The 21684-nt window shown below is 39.2% G+C and overlaps 1 pseudogene; it reads right to left on the reverse strand.

Moving 5' to 3' along the window:
• Positions 1–17587: 17587 nt before the first annotated feature.
• LOC123252462 lies at positions 17588–19619 on the reverse strand (annotated as a pseudogene).
• Between the last annotated feature and the right edge of the window lie 2065 nt (positions 19620–21684).

Genomic DNA, 21684 nt, shown 5'->3' on the forward strand with positions numbered 1-21684 from the left:
CGGCAGCAGACTTCCCATTTGGAGAAATCAGACAATGGCCCAGCTGGGCCCCTAGCGGAGGGCTCCTTACTCACCTGGCGTGGAGCCAGCAGGCCCACCAACTTGGATGACCTTTATCTTCAGTGATTCGAGTTGGGGGTGGGAGTGGGTTGAGGTTCAGGGAGGAGCACTGGCTTTGCCACCACAACTCTTCCCTTGGGCTGTCAGTAGTTTTGTTTTCTAGTTCCTTGGTTCTCTGGTTTGAACCCTGGACTTTTTAGGATACCGATTTGGGAGTGAGGTAACAGTGTTCAATTGTTGTTGTTGTCGTTGTAATAACTCAGTTCTGTGTATTGATTCCAAGGCAGAAGAGCAGTAAGGGCTAGGCAGTGGGAATTACATGACTTGCCCAGGGTCACACAGCTAGAAAATGTCTGAGACCAGATTTGAACCCAGGACCACCCATCTTTAGACCTGGTTCTCCATCCACTGAGCAACACAGCTGTCCCCTTCAGTTGTTATTATTGGAGAATGTTGGAAGTGAGGTGTTTTGAGCTGTAAGAAAAAAAATTGCTGAAATCATTGACCTTTAGAGTTAGAAAGGTCTTTAGAGGCTATATAGCCATACTTATGATCAAATGAGATAATTTGGACTTGGAAAACCATTGCGGGTCAACCATTCATAGGGATCATAGATTATGGAGATCATAGATTTAGCACTGGTTATCTGGTTCAATGACTTCATTTTATTTTATTTTTAATTTTTTTTCAACTCTTACTTTCTATTTTAGAATCAATACTGTGTATTGGTTCCAAGGCAGAAGAGTGGCAAGGGCTAGTCAATGGGGTAGTTGAGTGACTTGCCCAGGGTCACACAGCTAGGAAGTGTCTGAGGCCCCAATGACTTCATTTTATTTTATTTTTACATTTATTTTTAAAATTGTATTTAATTGATTAATTAAGAAAAATTTTCCATGATTCATGTTCTTTCCCTCCTCTCCTCCCACCCTCCCTCCCATAGCCAACGAGCAATTCCTCTGGGTTTTACATGTGCTGATGACTTCATTTTAGAGGAAACAGAGGTCTAGAGATGTTCAATTATTTGTTCAACCCCTTTCAGAGTTTAAGAAACTTAAATCCTAGAAAGTTCAATTAAGACTTGATTGCTGGGACAGCTAGGTAGCTCAGTGGACAGAATGCCAAGTCAGGAGTCTAGAGAACCTGGATTTAAATCTGTCCTCAAACACTTCCTAGCTGTGTGACCCTGAGCAAGTCATTAACCCTATTTTCCTAGCCTTGCCCTTCTGAAGAGTTGATCCTAAGATAGAAGGTAAGGGTTTAAAAAAAAAAAAGATTTGGACACAGGTAATGTGCTCTTTGCTCTAGAACTCAGGAACTCAGGGATGAACCTATGATTTCATTCCTATAAAGAATTCCTTGATGAAGAAATTTCCTTTGTTATTGCAAGTCAGCACTTAGAGAGTTGCTTAGAACACTGAACATAAATGCTGTGCCCAAAGGTACAAAGACAAAGCTAGTATATGTGGGGGGTGAGACTTGAACTCAGGTGTTCCTCCTTTGAACACTACAGTCTCTGCAAATCAGGCACCCACATTAAATCCTTTGAATTTAGAGAGAGGCACCAGGGAATGATTGATAGTTAGCGGATCTCAAAATCAGGAAATCCAGAGTTTCAGTTCTGCCCCTGAATCCTATCAGCTGGGTGAGCCTCAAAAAGTTATTTTATCGGGGCAGCTGGGTAGCTCAGTGGATTGAGAGCCAGACCTAGAGACAGGAGGTCCTAGGTTCAAATCCGGCCTCAGACACTTCCCAGCTGTGTGACCCTGGGCAAGTCACTTGACCCCCATTGCCTACCCTTACCAATCTTCCACCTATGAGTCAATGCACAGAAGTTAAGGGTTTAAAATAAAAAAAAATAATAATTTAAAAAAAAGAATAAAAAATTATTTTATCATGAGCAGCTAGGGGGTTTAGTGGATTGAGAGCCTGGTCTGGAGTCTGGAGGACCTGGGCTTAAATTGAGCGTCACACTTCCTTGCTGTGTGACCCTGGGCAAGTCACTTAACCCCAATTGCATAGTCTTTACTGCTCTTCTACTGTGGAACCAATACTTCTTACTGATTCTATGATGGAAGTGAAGGCTTAAAAAAAAAGAGAGAGAAATTTATAGTGCTCCAGGCACCAAAAGATCAGAAAATTAGAATTAGAAATGAGAAATTTCAATTAGAAAAGTATGGCTGAGCTTTGTGTTGTTGGAGAGAGTTTCCACATTGGGAGTTCCCTTACAGCTTTGGAATCACAGGTTCAGTCTCCCTCCCTCCCCAGGAAAAAACCTAAAAGTAAAACAAACAAAACCAGGAGGGTTTTTAAAGGTAAATGTGGAAACAATAACATTTTTAATGTACCAAGAAAGAAGTTGGAGTATGTGTGTGAAGTCTTGATGCTTTTCGGAAAATGAATAGGAATATCTTTGTCCTTTTTTTTTTTTTTTTTTTTTTTGGTGTAGATCGCTGGCAATGGGTGGGACTAATATTTGCAAGATGACTGTTAGTAATCATATTAATAATAATAGCCCTGATTGCAGAAATTGCATAATGAGCTGGATGAGGACTGAATTGTTTCCCGGCCAGGTCCTTCGAGCGTAACACAGCATCTTTGCCAGGTACCCCGGGGACAGGGAAGCTTCACGCCTGTTCCCTGCTGGATAGAAGATGCCCAGTAGAATTGGGTGATGTGAGACCTGGAAGCAGCCTTCGCGATCACGTGGTATGGTACCCTCATTTCATGGATGAGGAAACAGTCCCAGAAGAAGTGACGCGACTCAGCCACAGTCCTAGGGGGAGTGAGAGGCAGGGCTGGGATTGAGCACTGGGCTGATTCCAATTCTTCTGCTCCTCCCTTCAGCCCGAATTATCTCACAGACTTAGCATCTCTGCCCTCCCATGGAACAAAAGGGGGCCTGGCTAAAGAGCCAGAATAGTTCTTGCTTTTATGTCATCTTAAAGTTTACAATGCACTTTCCTCTCGACAGCCTTGAGATCAGATCATGATCCTTATTCCTAATTTTCAGAGGAGGAGACTGACGCCCAGAGGAAACTGACATCAGAGAACAAAGAAAGATGGCAGATGATGATGGACCTTATGACACAGAAGGTTGTAGAGTCCGGTGGCTCTTAGCATCAGAATGTTAGCATTAGAATGAGCTATAGAACATAGAATGGTAAGGCTGGAAGGGACCTTACTGGTTGTCTGGTGAATCCCATACATTTGATAGGTACATAGAAAACCACATAGGGGGCATGTGACTTACCCAAGGACTCTCAGTGAGATTCAGGACCAGACATTAAGCCTCCTAACTGTCAGTTTAAAGGTCATTTTGCTCTACCATATTGTTACTATTTTATATATCTCTCAAGTGCCATCATGTCTCTGCCAATCAAAGATCAAACAAAAATTTGATGAAAATGTCCCTGAATGCATTCTGTTGAACAAAAGTTTATTATAATCATATAATCTTGGAAATAAATGAAGGGGGTACAGTGGACAGAGTTCTTTGGAGTCAAGAAGATCTGAGTTAAAATCTAGTTTCAGACACTGATTAGCTGTGTGACTGTGGGCAAGTCACTTTACCTCTGTCTGCCTCACTTTTCTCATCTGTAAAATGGGGCTAATCATAGGAGAGAGCTGTGGATGTTTCTATATTGACTCAGAGCCCAGTACATTTTTTGTCAGCAAGCACTCTCTCCTAATTTGAAGGGCAAGCCCAATGGTGAATTCTGGAATGTTGGGCATTCTCTCTCATGTTTTTTTTTTTTTTTTTTTTTGTCTGCTACTTCTTTAGAACTTCCTGATTTGCCCAAGTCTTCCAGTGAAATTAAATTGTCTTTCGAATAAACTTTCCCCAAGAGAGCACACATGCTTTGAGGAAAGGCAAAGCCAAAGATGAAGTTGGGTGACTCATGCTTGCTCAGGGTAGGGTCTGTCTCCAGAAATCCACATGAGTAACTGGAGGCAGGGCTTGGCCACCCCAGGCTACTCTAGGAGAAGGGAAATTCTAATATTTCTCTTCAGTAAGTGTCTCTTGTGTGATAGAGTATGTAGAAGAAAACAAACAATGGGCTGTATTTCCCTGGAGGAGATACCCTTTTCCCACAAAGCAATACTCTATTGCCATTCCTTTTCCCCTTTCCTCCCAACACCCCTACTTTCTGTCTTAGTAATGATTCTAAGAGTGAAGGACAAGGGTTAGGCAACATGGTTAAGTGACTTGCCCAGGGTTATATAGCTAGGAAGTATCTGAGGCTGGATTTAAACCCTAGTCCTCCCAACTCCAAACCTGGCCCTCTATCCATTGTACTCCCTAGCTGCCCCTCCATTACCATAGTAAAAAGGCATTTGCACTACCCATCCCACCTGAAACATAGCCCAGTCTTTCCTATCTATTTTTCTCTTCCACTATATCCTCTGAACTCAAAAGATCCTTAGAAATCTATTTTTCCTTTTTAATAAAACCTTACCTTCTATCTTAAACTGACATTCAATATTGGTTTTAAAGCAAAAGAGTGGTAAGGGCTAGGCAACCTGGGTTGAGTGACTTGCCTAAGGTCACATAGCTATGAAATGTCTCAGGTTAGATTTGAATCCAAGATTTCCCATCTCCTGGTGCTCAATCCACTGAGCCACCTAGATGCCCCTAAAAAAAAACATTTCAGTTACTCAATTATACAAGGAAACAGATCTAGAGAGCTAAACTGGCCTGTGTAAAAATCAGGTAGTTGAATGGAAGAATCACAATTGGAAGCCATTTCCTTTGACTCCATTCTTTTTTATTGCAAAATCTCAGAACTGGGAGAATTTCAGAAGTCATTTAGTACAACCTCCCCTGACTGAAGCATGAATTCCCTCTGCTACATCCCTGCCAAGTGGTTATTCAGACTTTGCACCAACAGTTCCAGTGATGTTATGAGTCAGTTCACCCCACTAATGAATTAATTATATTAATAACATATAATATAATATATAATATAAAGATAATATATTATTTATTAAATATCCTACTTTATTAGAAGGTAAATTTTCAGTGAGGACCATATCAAAGTTTGCAGATATAGAAAAATTTCAAAATCTAAGAGCACCAAGTAAGAGAATTAATTAATAAGCATTTATTAATCACTTACAGCCATTTTTACAAATCTATGGCACACATGCTTGAGGGGGCTGCTCCCTTCCCCCTCTCTATGGCATTTGAGGACATTTCTCACATTACCAACCCCTCTGTTCCTCCCTCCCGTTTGGGTTTAGGCAGGGGGTTCACATGTGGTGAGGGTTGCAGTTTGGGTACTTGGTCTCTAAAAGGTTCACCATTATTGACCTACAGTGCATCAGGTGCTGTAGGAGGCACTGAGAACACAAAGACAACAAATAATCCCTGACCTCAAAGAGGAGACAATTTGTACATTTTTGAATAAATGCAGAATAAATATAAATTGAGGGATGGACGACACTAGAAGAATTTTTTTTGGGGTGGAGGAGAATCTGAGAAAGGCTGCACATAGAAAGTATTTCTTGAGCTGAATCTTGAGGGCATGATATGAAGGAAAGGTGAGGAGAGATTATATTATATGTTATATATAGATGGTGTATAGTCAATGCAAAGCAATGGAGATTTGCAAGACAGATTGTTTTGTGTGAAGTAAGTTTGGCAAGATTCTGGAAGAGGAATAATGTATGATGGGGTTGGAAAGGTAGATTGAAACCATATTATGAAAGATTTTAAAACCAAATAAAGGATAAAAATATACCTGAAAGCTATAGGGACCGCCTGGAATTTATTGACTAAAGGAGTGAAAAAGTTGGGGAAATTATTTTGGAGCTGTACTGAAAATAGATTTCAGTAGGGAGAGTTATGATAGGAGTAATATCTAACAGGATTTCCCCTATCTCTCAACACAAAGTAGGCCCAGATTCTTCCTCCTTCTCTACTGTGCCAGGGATTACCTTTCCTTAAAAGAATACAAAGCTGTCCTCAGGGCCTGATTGGCCCAATTTTATCCTGACCCACTTCTTTCTCCCCATTCCCAACATGAGTTGAACCCAAATCTCTCCTTCTTCTCTCCTCCCACAAGGATGAACTTTTCCTAAAAGGATAAAAACTGTCCCCAAACCTGATTAGCTCTGGCTTCTCTTACGCAGCTCTGGGCATCTAAGGGTACAAAAAAATCCCATCGCTGTGGAGTTCAGGCCTTTGAGACTGAGTGACCATTTGAGTCTCCATTTTCTCCTTGATGACTTGCCAACCAGATGAGGAAGCAAGGAACACCGTCTCTTCCAGAGCTGAAGATGTGCCATTGTATAAAGATATAATGCATAGCTTTGCTATATTGGAGCAAAGTAAATTTCCTTTCTGTCACCTGTTCAGTGACTGATTTTGTCCCCAAGGAAATCTAAACTAAGAGTTCTAGTTTTAGATCTGTTGTCAACAAGTACCTCTGCAAAAGTCTCGGTCAGGGGATGAAGGTCTGTACTAATGTGGTGGCTGTGTAAATAGTAAGGAAAGGATGACAGCAGAGGTAGAAATTGGAAATTGGTTTGATATGTGGGATAAAGAAGAGCGAAGAGTGAAGGATAACACCAAGGTCAGAACAATTAGGGTATTTTGCAAATAAATCACAAAAAGCAGGTCAAGAAACATTTATTAAGGGGGCAGCAGGGTGACTCATTTGATTGAGAATCAGGCCTAGAGATGAGAGGTCCTAAATTCAAAACTGGCCTCAGACACATCCTAGCTGTGTGACCCTGGGCAAGTCACTTCACTCCCATTGCCTAGCCTCTACTGCTCTTCTGCCTTGGAACCAATACACAGTATTGATTCTAAGACAGAAGGTAAGGATTTAAAAAAACATTTATTGAATTCCTTCTATATGTGAGGTCCTATACTAAATTCTATCTAATACGAAGATGAGTTAGACTTGATCTTTGCCTTCAAACGGCTTATAGTAAAATATCGGAGAGGAAAAATATTAAAGATGCTGGCAGAATGTGCCGAGAGCATAGAAGTACAATATGATAGAGCTCTGAGGAGCCAGAGAATGATTCTGGTTGGAAGAATGAGACAAAGTTCCCTTTGAAAGGGTAGCATTTGTTATTCATTCAACATACAGTTATCGAGTGCTTATCCAGAGAAGCTCTTTCATACAGATCTTTGGAACCACCCACAATACTGCATCAGAAAAATAATACTTGTCATCAGATTTGTTCTTGCTTTTTTTAATGTGAGGCAGGTAATGCCAGTTTTATAGGCGACAGAACTGTAGATCATAGAGGTGAAGAGAATCATCTCAAGGTCACTCAGGTGGTGTCAATAAAAATCAATCAGTAACACTTTAATAAGTTTATACCATGTTCTAGACGTGGACTAGGCATTGAAGATGGGGATTGAGTGGTCCAGAACTGAGACCTGAGTGCATCCCTTAAACATGACTTTTCATTGTGGTGCATGGTTCAAAAGACAAATCATATCTTCATCTATATTAATAGGAAGAATACGGGGGCAACTGGGAAGCTCAGTGGATTGAGAGCCAGGCTTAGAGATGGGAGGTCCTAGGTTCAAATTTGACCTCAGACACTTCCCAGCTGTGTGACCCTGGGCAAGTCACTTGACCCCCATTGCCTACCCTTACCACTCTTCTGCCTTGGAGCCAATATACAGTATTGACTCCAAGACGGAAGGTAAGGGTTTAAAAAAAACCATAGAGGATTACAACTCATATAATGGTTTTCTTTTCAATGTTGCCATATTATTACATGTTATTACTAATATATGTCATAACATGTGTTACTAATATATGTTATTACTAATAATAATGATTAATAACAGTTGGAGTCCACTTTGAATAAGAATATTCTCTATAACCTGCCCTTTATTTTCAGAGGTTTCCTTTTCTATCAGGAATGTGTAATAGGCATAAGCTTAAAAGTAGGTGTGTAAACAGGCTAGGAAAATGCTTAGCTGGAGGTCATGGACATTCTGAATGGAATGCAGGGGAAGGAGGAAGTGGCTTGTGCCTGAGAGAGACTCCGTGGGGGTTGAGACAAAAACTGTGGCTGACCCTGGAGATCTCAGAGCTAGGGGAGTTGTATCCAGATTCCCTGGGATCCTGAGAGTGGTGAAGGCTTACAGCAGAGGACATCAGACCTGCAGAGCTGCACCGAGTAGGGGAGTGGTTTGTGATCTGGTGGACAGCATTGCAAACTTTCTCTATCTGGATACTTTGGACCACCTGATCTGGTGGAATTGACTCCTGGCATCCTGAAACCATCCCTGGATTAGCTGTGAGATCCCAAGCAAAGCCACCCTCAGGTCCTCAGCTAAGCTGGCCAAACCTCGCTGGAACCAGATTGGAAGGAACTTTCCCCTTGTGACTCCAGTACAGCTTTCTTTGGGCCCTGTCTTGCTTGGATCTTAGAAGAGTGTAGTTAAGTCCCTTTCCCTTGACCCTGTGGTTTGCCTGTAGTCTGTTAGTGTAGAAATACCCTATTCCTATCCTTTACCTTACTTTGTCCCTGATTAGAATGTGCTATTAAACTCTTGTCTTTACTTATCAGCTTCCATAGGCTCTGTCTTGTTGATGCTGGGTGGCAGTTGGAGGCCAACAGCCATTTCTGTTACAGACATCCAAACAGCCTTTATAACCCAGTCTCCTTACTTGTTGGGCCCCTTCCTGTCTCCCACACACCCACCTGGACCCATATTTATTGTTTAAGGCACCTTTCCCTGGTTTCTCCCTTAACAAATGACTATTCTTTGGAAGTAGCCACTCAACATATTCTGGAGCTACTTAAGTGTTTGATCATCTAGCTTACATACTCTAGCTTGTCAATAAAAATATCATGAAATATTGGGTCAAATGCAGTGCTAAAATCTAAGTGTCCCTGACCTACCATTCTAATAACTGTTGTTGTTCAGTCATTTTTTCATTCATGTGTGAGTCTTTGGGAACCCATTTGGAGTTTTCTTAGCAAAGATTCTGGAGTGGTTTGCCGTTTCCTTCTCTAGCTCATTTTACAGATGAGGAAATTGAGGAAAACAGGTAATCTAGGACATGTCAAAAGAAGAAATGAAGTTAGTATGGCATGACCTATTTGAGAAGGTCCTGCCTTCATTGCTTCCTTTTTTTGATATTCACACAGCATCCATTTAATAATACATTCTGGAATTTTTCCATTGGCCCAAGTCAGGTTCACTGACTTGTAGTTTACAGACTCATAATTTGCCCTTTTTTGGTCCTCCATCTGCTCTTCCATTCTCCATAGTCTTTCAGAGTTTATTGATGTTGGCTCAACCATTCATTTGTGGTCATTTAAGTACCTAATCTGAGTCTGGGGTCTTGAACTTACCCTGGGTAGATGCCTGTGGAATGGGACATTATGTAGAATCACTTTTCTTCACTCTCAACTCCCTATTAGCCTTTTTTGTTTTCTTCTTTCCGGTGGTAAGATCATTCTACTTTAAAGAGACAATAGAAATAAGAGTTGACTTCTACCTTCTTTTTTATTTGTTGTTATGTTTGTACGTAACTTATGCCTTCCTTGATCCTCCTCTTTTTCCTATCATAGCTCATACAATACAGGCAAACTTTTTATGTTGGACTTGGCTTTTTTCTTCAACCTCTTCTCATTTTGAACTCTAATACTTTTGATACTATGCTTATAGGATCCCAATACACTTTTGTATGCATCCTCTGTTGCTGGCAACTTTCTTCCAGCTTTTGTAATTTTTTAAAAAAATCTAAATTGGTCATAAGTTCCTTTTTAGACATCTCCCCTTTAATTCTTCATTGGAATACTTTCCCTTGGTGTTTTCAGAATTTCCTTCTTAAGATCTTCCTATTCCTTTTGAGTGGATTTCCCTAGTAGAATTTTAAACCAATCAACTTTACGTATCCATTTTGTCTGAAAACTTTGAAATCTACTTCTTTAAAACCTAGGCTAAATTTCAGATTATACACAGATTTCCTATCTTGCCTTATTTTGAGGAAATATTATAAAAAATTTCCTTATCTGAGCAGGCATGGCCACTTCTCTCAGTTTCCTTGATTTTGGGTACAGGAATAAGTTCTTCCTTATTGGCAATAATCAAATTTAAAATAAACTTTTTTTTCAAACCCTTTCCTTCTGTCTTATAATCAATACTGGGTATTGGTTCCAAGGCAAAAGAGTGATAAAGACTAGGCAATGGGGGTTAAGTGATTTGCCCAGGGTCACATAGCTAGTAAGTGTCTGAGGCCAGATTTGAACCCAGGACCTCCCATCTCTAAATCTGGCTCTCAATTCACTGAGCCACCCAGCTGTCCCCTAAACTGTGATTTTTGAAAGATGAAATTATTAGTAAGGCATGTCAAGAATTGATTAGGTCAGGGGCAGCTAGATGGTTCAATGGATAGAAATCCAGGTTTAGAAACGGGGCAAAAGGTAGAGGTGGTTTTTTTTTTCTTTTTAAAGAATTTATTAGGTCTTTTGCTTTGTGTGTTAAAGAAAAAGAATGACTAGATGTTTACATTGTGATTTTATTTTAGAAGGGATTCTTGGGCAGGTATATTCTGGAGTAGATAGCTTCCAAAGTCCTTTCCAGCTCTAAAATCTTTAAGTACAAGAACAGAATTACAGATAGGGCTGGAAAGGGAACCCAAACCCAGAAGTTGTCTAATTCAATGTCTTCATTGTACAGAGTGGAAAACAGGGACAGAGAGGCAGAGTAGACTTGTTCCCAGTTTTATGAGTTCATGACAGAGCCAGAAATAGAATCTAGGTTTCTTGACTCCCACTCTATTGTTCTTTTCACTGCCGTGGCTAAAGAATTTAAGGTCCTGAATATCTTTCTCTTTTTGAGTAGGAGAGGACACCATTCCTTACATCCAACAACTTGGCACCTCCTCCTACTTAGGATTCCATTGTTCTATTCTGGGGTTTTCCAGGGACCTGTGCCCATTGACTATTTAGCAGATTTTCATAGCAGCTGAAAAATTTGAAACAGGGCAGAGCATAACTATTAGTGTTCTTCAAGCTTTTCACTCTGATTTATATGGGTGGCAGTAGGTCCTGAAAGCTGTTCTTCACCTCTGATGGGCAGTTCATTGCACCATGGGACTGGTTAGAATGATTGAGTTACAGACATGTCTGGACCCTGACATATCAAAGCTAGGATCCCAGGAAAAAAAGAAACTAAGTCAATTAGTGAAGTTTGATGGCTCCAGGAACCCCTTAATAGTCCCACTTGCATCCAGGGATTGCTTTTATGCATTCCTCCAGTGGGGCGGGTATAGTTGCAAACTGCAGAAATGAAACATGGTTAAGGATTTATTGCCATTCAGAGTTTTTAGGAGTACTGTTTTATATGTCTCTGTTTGCATGGCTTCACCATCAAATAAGGGAAAATTAATACCACAAGACAGCCTCTCTCATGCAGCTCCAGGAATTTCTATGGAAAGGAGAAGTATGGTTTTGGCTATTATGTGGCCCAATGAAGTCCTTTTAGACTGTATCACTACAGGACAAAAGTCTTTTCCCAAATGGTCTGTATTTTTTTTTTCCTTCCAGAACTTTCTTCCTTTTGCCATGAAGTTGGAGTTGATGGAGAGACTGAGAGCAGAAACTGATACTAAGGTGAATATCTTGTTTTCTAATATCCTTCTTGGGATTCTACTTCTTTATCAAAGGATGATCCAGTCAAGTTCTTTCCCACTCATCATTTCATTTGATCCTAACAATGGTCTCATCATTTAGGTATGGCCTACATGGAAACATCTCCATTTTATAGATGAGGGAACAGAGTTTTAGAAGCTTTGAATGATTTACCTGAGGTTATATGTTAAATCAGTTGTGGAACTAGTGCCCTTTTTCCATTTAGTTTAATTCAGCAAGTACTTATTGAATTTCCTCTAATGGGCCTAATATTTCTTGTCTCCATCCTTCAACCCCTTCCAGTTCATAGTACATCCAGTACATAGTAGATCAGATGCTCGATGGATAAATGCTTCTACTTGAATCTCTCATAGCACTTCGACTCACAACTCTCATACCCGTATCATCTAATATTATATGCTGTAGTCATCTATGTTTTTATCTTTTTCTTTCTTAGTCTGTAAGCTTGGTGAGGGCAGGCCTCAGTATTTAGCAGTAACATAGTGTTTGGCAGGTTCCATTTAATAAATATTCATTGAAGAAATGGGCAAATAATCACTGGGGATACTTTAGAAGATATTCATACATCAGCTAGCGAGTTAGAGAAAACATTTTATGATGTGTTTTCTAGGTGCCAGACTTTGCGCTAAGCAATGAGATCCAGATACAAACAAGAAAGACAATCCTTGTACTCAGTTGCTTATATTTTAAGAGGGGAAGACAGCATATAAGGGGAAATGGAAGAGGGAAGTCCATGGAGGGTACACCTGCTCTGAGCCATGGGCCAGATAGAGGTCGTGACATAGAATGGAGAGGAGCTAGGAAGTACATTAGATTAGGATTTAGCCAGGATGACCCTTAAGGTACTTCTAAATCAGAGAGCCTCTAAATATTTAAACAGGGCTACAAATACACGTAAAAAAAGAATAATGCAAAGCATCATGGAGACTGAGGTACAATCTGTTTTCAGCATCCCCATGGTTCTCTTTGAGTTTTCTACCCTTCTGGACCTAGAGCCTGCCACTCTGGTTTGCAGTTGTATTCTGTTTTTCCTGGCAGTATTCTTTGCTCTGACTCTTGACTCCTTCCCCCAAGTCCCCTATCCTTCACTGTGTCCCATTCCCTCTGTTGGTTTGCTTTGCTAATATGATAGACTAATGAGATTCCATAGAATGTGGTGACATGTTCACTGGATTTGACATCATATGATGTAGATTTGAATCTTGACCCTGCCAGCTATCAGTCCTTTTATCCTTCTAAGCCTTGGATTCCCCATTGGTAAAAAAGAGGATAATAATATCACTGAACAGTAGCATTTAAAAAAAATTAAACCCTAATCTTCTGTTTTAGAATCAATACCAAGTATCAGTTCCAAGGCAGAAGAGTGGTTAGGGTTAGGCAGTTGGGTTTAAGTGACTTGTCCAGGGTCACACAGCTAAGAAGTGACAGGCAAGATTTAAACCCAAGTCCCCCATACTCCAGGTCTGATGCTCTATTCATTGAGTTACCTAGCTGCCCTGGTCTTTACCATACCTCTGAGATTATCCTCTTAAATTGGATGGTGGGAATAAAATCTTTCTCTGGGTTTTAATGGGTTGCTTTGGGAAGGTCTGGGTTTCCCTTCTTTGAAAGTCATCAAACAGAAGCTAGGTGAACAGTTATCAGGTCTGTACAGAGAGATTTCTTTTTCAGGGATTGGTAAAACTAGATGTTCAACAACATCTTTTTTTTTTTTTGCTCATAAAGTATTTAATTCTTTTTTAAAATAAAGTATTTAATTTTTAATCAAAGATCCACTTTAGCTCTGATATTCTAGATCCTAAGTTCTTTTTTTTAAAATTTATTTTATTAATTAATTTAGAATATTTTTCCATGGTTACATGATTCATGTTCTTTCTCTCTCCTCTTCTCACCCTCCCTCCCATAGCCAAAGAGCAATTCCACTGGGTTTTAGATGTCATTGCAGGTCCTAAGTTCTAAGGGCCATTATGATAATATATTTCTTATTGCTCCAAAACATTATGCTCATTGGTGAGGTACAGGAAAAGGGGAAAATCTGAGAGTGCAAATCATCAATAGTAGCAGAACAGGACTACATTCTGCCTTTTACTGACAATTTATCTTCTGAGTTTGAAGGGTAGATTGTGCAGGAAAATAAAGGGTTAGAGGGAAATTGGTTTAAAAATCAGCTGAGGGGCAGCTAGATAGCTCAGTTGATAGAAAGTCAGGTTTAAAGATGAGAAGTTCTGGGTTCAAATCTGGCCTCATATATTTCCTGGCCATGTGACCTTGGGCAAGTCACTTCACCTCCATGGTCTAGCCCTTCTTCTGTCTTGGAACCAATGCCAATATACAGTATTAATTCCAAGATGGAAGATAAGAGTTTATAAAAAAAAAATCAACTTGGAGAAATAAGAGAAGTTTATAACTCTTTTGTAGCTCTGTGGGTAGGTGGAGAATTCTCAACCAAACAAGGACTAACAGTCATCTAAAAAGGTAGGGTAGACAATTTTAATTGCATGATTTTTAAAAAGAAAAGCTTTTGCATGAACAATACCAATGCATCTGATTTCAGAAGAAATGCTGAAAACGGGGAAGAAATCTTTGCAGCAAACATCTGTGTTGTCTTATATTCAAGATATATAGGCAATTAATACAAATATATAAGATTAAAAGGCAATCTCCAAAAGATAAGTGGTCAAAAGGAAAGGAAGAAGAGAATAAGCATTAATTAAATGCCTACTTTGTGCCAGACATTAAGTTGAGTGCTTTTTACAAATATTATCTCATTTGATCCTTACAACAACCTAGGAGGGAGATGCTATTATTATCCCTTTTTGGTAGTTTAGGAAAACAAGGCAGAGGTTAAATGGGTTATTTAGGGTCACACTACTGGTAAGTTTGTAACAGATTTGAAATCAAATCTTCCTAACTCCAGGTCTCTTTCCACTGTGCTATCTAGCTTCCTCAAAGAATTTTAAAAAGAAGAAATTAAAACTATCAACAACCTCATGAAAGAATATCACAAACCATTAATAGTAAAAGAAATGCAAATTAAGAAAACTCTGAGGTCTTACCTCACTCCAACCAGATTGTCAAAGACAAAAAAAAATGGGACTCAAAACTGTTGGGAACGTTATGGAAAGTGAGGTACATTAATACACTGCTGGCAAAGCTATGAATTGGTTCTGGACAACAACTTGAAACTGTATTAGAAAAATCACTAAACACTAATATCCTTTGATCCAGGGTTACTATTCCCAAGCACATAGTCTAAGCAAGTAAAAAATAGAATGAAAGGCCTGTGTACAGAAGTATTTGTGACCCATTTTTAGAGGGAAGAGAACTAGAAAAAAATGAATGCCCATCTATTGAGATATGGTTGAACAAATTGTGGTATATGGATGTAATAAAGTATTAGAATGCTCTAAAAAAATCTGTAAGTGTGAAGAATTCAGAAAAATATTTATGAGGGCTGAATTAGCAAGAAATAAACAGAACCAAGAAAACAATTTACCCAACTGCAATGATTAAGAGATATCATAGCCTATCAATGAAGTGACCAATTGACTTCAGAGGACGAGTGATAAAACATGCCTCCTTCCTCTCAGCAGAGAGCTCATGGACTCTAGGTATGGAAAAAGACCTAACTACAGTGTGACTGAAGACCGAGACCATACTTTATGCAGGCCTGTGGTACGGAATAAAACATCAGTTGCAAGATGTGATCAGTGGGTTGGGATTTTGGTTTTGTTTTATTTAGTTTTTTTTTACTTAATTAGACTTGCTTGCTTCCAAGGAATGTTTTTGGTGCTGGTGCTGGGGGCCCTGGGAAGTGACAGTGCTGTTAAAAACTTCAATCAAGCACTTATTAAAATTTTTTTAAAAATCAACTGTGGAAACCTGAAATAGTGATATATTGTATGGCAAATGCTGCAATGTAGTGTGAGACCAAGTCATATGTCAGAAGTATAGAGGGCAGCTGGGTGGCTCAGTGGATTGAGATCCAGGCCCAGAGACCAGAAGTCCTGGATTCAGATCTGGCCTCAAACACTTCTTGCCTGTGTGACCCTGGGCAAGTCATTTAACCTCCATTGCCTAGCCCTTACTGTTTTTCTGCCTGGGAACCAGTACACAGTATTGATTCTAAGACAGAAGGTAAGGGTTTAAAAAAAGAAGCATAAATAAGGATTGTTGACTGTTAACTTGAAAAGATTGTTCCTATTTTATATGACAATGGGATGACTGTATCTAAGAGCATACTTCAATGATGCTGCTGCTGCTGACCATAGATTTTCCACTGCACATCAGTGTAATGGGAGAGATGTGACTGTGAGCCTTAAAAGATTGCTTAATTCAGTACAACAATATTGTATTAAGTAGGAAAGGCTTTCAATATTAGTCTGGAGTGAGGATGTTTTATTTTATTCATTTATTTATTTATTTATTTTTATTTTTTAGAAAAATTTTCCATGGTTACATGATTCATGTTCTTACTTTCCCCTTCACCCCCTAAACCTCCCCCCCACCCCATAGCTGATGCGCATTTCCACTGGTTTTAACATGTGTCATCAATCAAGATCTATTTCCATATTATTGATAGTTGCACTGGTGTGGTTGTTTCGAGTCTACAGGGGATGTTTTATTTTAGATGGCAAATCTGACCCTTATAGTGTGAGGAGCAGGAAAGGACACAGATAAGGGAATTGTTCCAAAACAGATCAACTTCTTCCCTAATGGAATGACACTCCAAGCTCTCATGCTCAATTTATTTTCTTTCAAAACCTAGACGCCATAGAGAAATACCTGGTGTTCTTGACTATGTCTTTGAAATATCTTGGACCAAGCTTTGGGGCTATTGTAGGCTGTGCTTACTGTGGAGAGGTTTCTGGGGTGGTTTCAAACAGAAGCACCACACACTTGACCAAAATGAAAAGGCAGGTTGTTTTTTGTTTTTTTTTTGTTGTTGTTGTTGTTTTGTTTTCCAAAGATGTTCAAAAGCTCTTCTCAAAGGTGATAACTAGCCATCATTCTGTTTTTCCTAAGAGTTATTCAAGTGTGATGGAGAACGAATCACAGCCTGACTTGAACTTCAGGGGGAAGAAAGTCTCCTTATAAACGGTTTATGCTAGAAGATCTAATGCTCTCAATGTACAGCCTGCTCTGAACCACAACCTCAAAGCTTTTTTTCCTAATAAATACCCACATGAGCACAAATATGAGCACAAACTCCATGAAATACATGAAGATCCAAAGACATAGCATTACATGGATCTCTATTTTAACCATGCAAAATCGATCACTTGTTTGATTGTTATCATCATTTCTCAAGTTTCAAGAGAAATGCAGAGATTTCAATGGTCTGGTAAACCTGTTAATGCAAAACCTACACTAAGCGGATTTCTCTCTTCTGTATGTTCAAGTGTTTTATTTGTCTTTTTAATATTTTTTACTATTTAAAAATACATTAAGTTCAGGTTAAAAACCAACCCCCAAAATGGATTTCCCCACATTTCCCAGGCCAGTAGGAGTGGCATTCAGCTCTGTGGCTGTATGTTAAACCCCAGCAACCCAAATGCCCATGTGCTTAAAAATCCCTTCCCAGTTACTAAATGGTAAGTTGATTTACTTTTACAATAAAAAAAAGCTGAGTAATATTGCAAAGGAGTGCCAGAAACTGCCCCCCTGGAAACAAAACTATTTACATTAACTAAGAAACCTGTTTTCTGGTTTGTATTTGCCACATTTACAGCATGGCGATACATACTGTAACAAGGTAGGAAAAAAATAGTTTCCCCGGCACTCAGTACTACAAAGTAGCACAGTTTGCCACATGAGAGTAAAGGAAGGGCCAACAGGAGGGAATAAGAGGGAGCGAAGGAAAGAGGGAGGATGAACTTCTGTTGTTTCATTTCTCATTTTGGAGCTGATTGGACAATCAATTCAGTCCTTCATAGAGCCCTTCCCCATAAATGGCACAGGTGGCTTGGGTGTACCAGTTTTTGTGACAGAGAGAAGGCAAGTCTGAGTTTATCTGAGATTTCAGGGCTTTCATGCTGTTGGGAAGATGCTGTTTGTTAGCAAACACTAATAAGACGGCATCTCTAAGCTTATCCTCTGCCAACATTCTCATCAGTTTTTCTCCAGCCTCATTCATTCATTCTTTGTTTTGCTGTCAACCACAAAAAATCAGTCCTTGTATGTTCTGGAAGTGATGGCGCCATAGGGGTCGGATTTTGTCTTGGCCACCTACTTCTCACACCGTGAAGCTAATGTTTTTGTATTCTCCAGTTTCTATGTTGAAATCTATAGGAGGAATAGTAGTTACTATGTTCCCCAGCTTCAGTTTGTACAAAATAGTTGTCTTTCCTGTAGCATCCACACCAACCATTAGGATCCGCATTTCTTATTTTGTCAAAGAGCCCCTTTAAGAGGTTAGCAAATATATTCTTTATGTTTCAAGTATGATGTGTTGAACGCTGGCAAAAGAATTCGGCAACCTCTCTCTTCTCCCCCTGTCTCTGAGCCTCCCGGTCCCTGGCTCCTCACCCATCAGTGGCTGCCGCTACTTTTTGTCTGGCTCTCCAGGCATTGGTTTCACTCCCACAAGATGGCAGCTCCCAACTGCAGAGAAGTCAGTGCCTTGATGTTTAATATTTTAAAATCTCTTCCAGTTTTAACATTCTTTACTTGATATTTTCAGACTTCTTTTAACACAAACATTCTATCTTCTAAGGTCCCTTTCATTTTGAAAAAAATCGGTTCTATGTTCTCTGCTAGGGTCTCTTTCAGGTCATATTATTGAATCAACACCTATTAAACCCCTACTTTGTGCTAAAGGGCAGCTGGGTGGCACAGTGGATAGAATGCCTGGCCTCGAGTCAGGAAGACCTGAGTTCAAATGTGTGCTCAGATATTTCCTAGCTGTGTGATCCTGGGCAAGTCACTTAACCCTCATAGCCTAGCCTTTACCATTCTTCTGCCTTAGAACTAATATATAGTATTGATTCTAAGTTAGAAGGTAAGTGTTTAAAAAAAAAACAAAAATCAAATCTGGCTTTAGACACTAGTTCTATAAGTTTGAGAAAGTCACTTAACCCTGTTTGCCTTAGTTTCCTCATCTGTAAAATGGGATGGAGAAGAAAATATCAAAACATTCCAGTATCCTTGTCACCAAATGGGGTAATGAAGAGTTGGATGGGACAGAAAAATGACTAAACGTAACTATCAACCCCATGGGTTCAGGCCTTTGTTAGATGTTGGGTCCAAAACAGAGGTAGTTGATTTAAGTGGGCTTCATTTAATGTCTCCTGGGATATGAACTGCCTGCATTTTTCCGGGGTCTATGAAAACCTAGCTATATTTTTCCTTTGCTCTTGATGAACCAATAACCTTGAAAATTTGAAAATAAAATCTACACGACCACACAACCTAATAAGGCACCACGACTTCAGCAGACATTATAAAACATCAAATTAGATGGAAAATTGCCCTAAGCCCCTGTAAATGAAAATTACTCTTTTTATGGGGAAAAAAAATGAGCCTTATAATAGCAACAAACAATTTTGTGATCTTCATTTTACTGGCCAGTTTCATATGGCAAAGTGTACTTACCCATTCTGCTCCAGTGACCCAAGCCAATGTTTTTACAATGTGACGCTTTGCATATTTTCACAGCATTGTAACAAGAAAATGAGGTTCTGTCTGTTTATTTGATTCATGTTGAAATATGATTTTTTTTCAACTTTTCAACTTCCTAACTAGTGCAGACTGGATTCAGGTCTTAGCTGGTTCTCTTATTTCCCCCTTCTAACAATCAGTCATTAAAAGGCAAATTAGAATGTTGGCACGGATCAGAGAAAGGAAGTGATTTATCCAAGGTTACCCAGCTAAACGTGCCACAGCACTATGAGCTGGTCCCAGATGTCTCGACTCTTCATAGTGGTTTTTCAAAAAAATATTCACCCATTTCATCTAAATTATTTGGACATAATTTGGCAAAATAGTTTCTGATAATTTCCTTAATTTTGTCTTTATTTGTAATGATTACTTTTTTCCTTCATCTTTTGATACTATAATTTAGTCTTCTTTTTCTTTAAAAAAATTAGGTTTGCTCTCTATTCTTCTATTTTCTTAGTTTCTTCCCCCAAAAACAATTCTTAGTTTTATTTTTTAAACCCTTACCTTCCATCTTAGAGTCAGTATTATGTATTGGTTCTAAGGCAGAAGAGTGGTAAGGGCTAAACAATGGGGGTTAAGTGACTTGCCCAGGGTCACCCAGCTAGGAAGTGTCTGAGGCCAGATTTGATCCTGGGATCTCCCATCTCTAGGCTTGGCTCTCAATCCACTGAGCCACCCAGTTGCCCCCCTTAGTTTTTTAAATCAATTCAATGCTTATGTATTTTTCAATTTTGTTAATCTCCTTGATTTTTCAGTATTTCTATTCTGGTATTTGGTTGGGATTTTTGTATTTGTTGCTGTTCTAGTCCTTTTAATTGCTTACTTAATTAACACAATGTTCCTTTTGATACACTGTGCTCCATTTCTTTGTAACTTTGGGGGTCTTAGAATATTAGTATTAGAAGGCGCCTTGGAATATTAAATATAAAAGGTTAGGGCTGGAATAAACCTCAGAACATAGAACAATTTGGGGTAGAATGGAAAAAGTGCTAATCATAATTCCTGGTTTCATGTCTTGGCTCTGCCTCTTACTAGCAATGTGACCAGTCAAGATCGTTCATTTCTTTGTTTCCTTATCTGTAAAATGGGAATAGTAATAATACCTTAAAGTATCTCACAGAAATCATGGGATTGTGAGTTGGAAGGGACTTTGGAGAATCTAGTTAAACTCCCTAATTACTTAGGTGAAGAAACAGAGCCAGAGAGGTTGAGAGACATCCAACCAAGGTCACAGAGGTACTTAGAGAGAGAGAACAGGATTTGAACTTTGATTCTCCATCTTCCCGTACAGAGCTCTTTCTACCTCACCGTGTTGCTATGGTGAGGATTAAATGAGATCATGCATGTAAAATGCTTTACAACTGTAAAGTGGAATATAAATATGAAATTACTACCTCGTTCAATTCTTTCATTGTACAGATGAGGAAAATGAGATGCAGAGAGGGGAAATGATTTGCCCACAGTCAAAGAATGGCTGAGCTGAGCCTGGAAATCAGAACTCTTGACTCATAGCAGTGCCAAACTGACACATAAAGAAATAAACATCCTGTCAATTCTTGAATTTTTTTCATTAAAAAACGCTCTCTCTAGTGGGTTTGTTACCTCTCATGAATAACTCATATGTAATGACAGTTGATAGGTAGCTTTTTTTGTCTTTAAATATGTACATGAATTCTTTTGATTCAATAATGTTAGTGGTTACTTTGCTTATATACATAAGGCTATTACTTTAACATAAGCTTGGGAAGCTGTGGTTCTTTAATCATAGCATAAGATGGCAAACCCAGGATTGAGTGAACATGAACATTTAAGTCATTTTCACTTTTGGTCACAGAATCATAGTCAGAAGGGACCTTAGTGGTCATTTAGACCAATGATTCCTAGAGTTTTTTGTTCTGCAAACCCCTTGTCAACATTAAAATATATGGGATTAACTCCCAGAGTAATTTCTTTTATTTGAAAATTTTTATTTCATTCATTAATTAAGAATATTTTTCCATGGTTTCATGATTCATATTCTTTCTCTTGCCTCCTCTCACACTCCTCCCGTAGCCAACAAGCAATTCCACTGGGTTTTACATGTGTCATTGTTCAAGACTTATTTCCATATTATTGATATTTGTTCTAGGGTGATTGTTTAGAGTCTAACATCCCCAATCATATCCCCATCCACCCATGTGTTCAAGCAGTTGTTTTCCTTCTGTGTTTCTGCTCCCACAGTTCTTTCTCTGGATGTGGATAACGCTTTCTCATAAGTCCCTCAAAATTGTCCTGGATCTTTGCATTGCTGCTAGTAGAGAAGTCCATTACATTCAATTGTGCCAC

The sequence above is a fragment of the Gracilinanus agilis genome, chromosome 6 (assembly GCF_016433145.1).
Source record: "Gracilinanus agilis isolate LMUSP501 chromosome 6, AgileGrace, whole genome shotgun sequence".
Taxonomy (NCBI): domain Eukaryota; kingdom Metazoa; phylum Chordata; class Mammalia; order Didelphimorphia; family Didelphidae; genus Gracilinanus; species Gracilinanus agilis.